Source organism: Hipposideros armiger, unplaced genomic scaffold, assembly GCF_001890085.2.
Source record: "Hipposideros armiger isolate ML-2016 unplaced genomic scaffold, ASM189008v1 scaffold_1513, whole genome shotgun sequence".
Taxonomy (NCBI): Eukaryota; Metazoa; Chordata; class Mammalia; order Chiroptera; family Hipposideridae; genus Hipposideros; species Hipposideros armiger.
Window position 1 is genome coordinate 70,644 of NW_017732863.1, and position 1,288 is coordinate 71,931.

Here is a 1,288-nt window from a genome sequence, read left to right on the forward strand (position 1 = left end):
TTTTCCTTAGATATAATTTAGTTTTATCATTTTTATTAAACATTACCTCTGAACCTCTTACTCATTGCCATTCGTAATTGTGTGCCCCCAGGAAATTTTAACATGCATGCTATCACAAGATACAAAATAACAAAATATTTAAAAAACACTTTAGGAGAAGTTTTATCAGGGTATGTTTCTCTCCACAGTTAAATGTGTCCCCTTTGTCAAGGAAAAATGGGTCAAGTTTTGTTTTGTTTTGTTTTGTTTTGTTTTTTATAACATGCTCTTTTAATTGTGTTGCCCTAATTGGCTTTCACTTAAATTTTCTTTTTTATTTTTTTCTGTCTTTTAAATTTTTCTTTAGGTGAGATGAGCAAAACAGAATGCAACTTTCAAGGTTGGTACTTTTCATGATGTTTTAAAACTTCGCATTAATATGAAACAGAGTATGAAAGAAGCAAATTATGCCCTTAGCTTTTCACAGATAGCGATTAGAGGACATTGTGTTTTTATTTCCCTCACTCATGGATGGAAAAGTACAACAATAGATTGTAACAGAATGCAGTATAGCAATCAAATGTAATACCTGATTCAATCCTTGGCAAAATTATAAAGTTGGAAATAGTCAAGATTTTTCCATTCCATGCACCCATCCATTTATCATTCCATCCATCCAGTCATTATTCTATCCATCCACCATTCATATTTTTTTTGGTGAATACTTATTACATACATGTTGTGTGTGTAATCCCTGTCACTTGATTTTCCTCTGTTCATTCCTTTTTTGGCGGACCCTTCACAGTTCTCTCAACCCCACACTTGTTTCCAACCCTTCTTGCTATCTCTGACAATAAACCTTTACCTAATATCACAAATCTTCAATTTAACTTGCTGCATCTGATAAATGAGCCGTGTTTCCACAACATTGCTCAGCTAATTAATGTGGCTCCAGGTATGTCTACTCCCAAATAATTGAGGCAAAGAGGAAATCATCACTATGGTAAGAAGGAAAGTACTCCTCTCTATATAATAATGAACCACGTCATGTTTTTCACTGTTATGTGATGTATATTACTATATAGAGATTACTAGCTCATAGTTTAGTAGTATATCTATCTCTAGTGATCTACGGTATCAGTTGTCCTTCCTCAAAATTCTAGTATAGAGGTCTTTTTTTCTTCGTGTTTTTAAGCAATCTGAAGACTTTCCCACCAAGAACAGGTTTGTTACTACACAGATTTTAAAACAAGCATTCCAGACACATGTGAAATGGTACTTTGTAAGAATGTCAGTGGTAGACTGAAGT

The 1,288-nt window shown here is 33.5% G+C and overlaps 1 long non-coding RNA gene across 1 annotated transcript in view; it reads left to right on the top strand.

Annotated features, from left to right (window-relative positions):
* The first annotated feature begins 345 nt into the window (after window positions 1-345).
* Window positions 346-1,288, top strand: part of LOC109377707 (uncharacterized) — a 117,017-nt gene continuing 116,074 nt past the window's right edge. The window contains exon 1 of the long non-coding RNA XR_002122917.1: window positions 346-379. This is a non-coding gene — a long non-coding RNA (uncharacterized LOC109377707). The remainder of the gene's footprint in view (window positions 380-1,288) is intronic.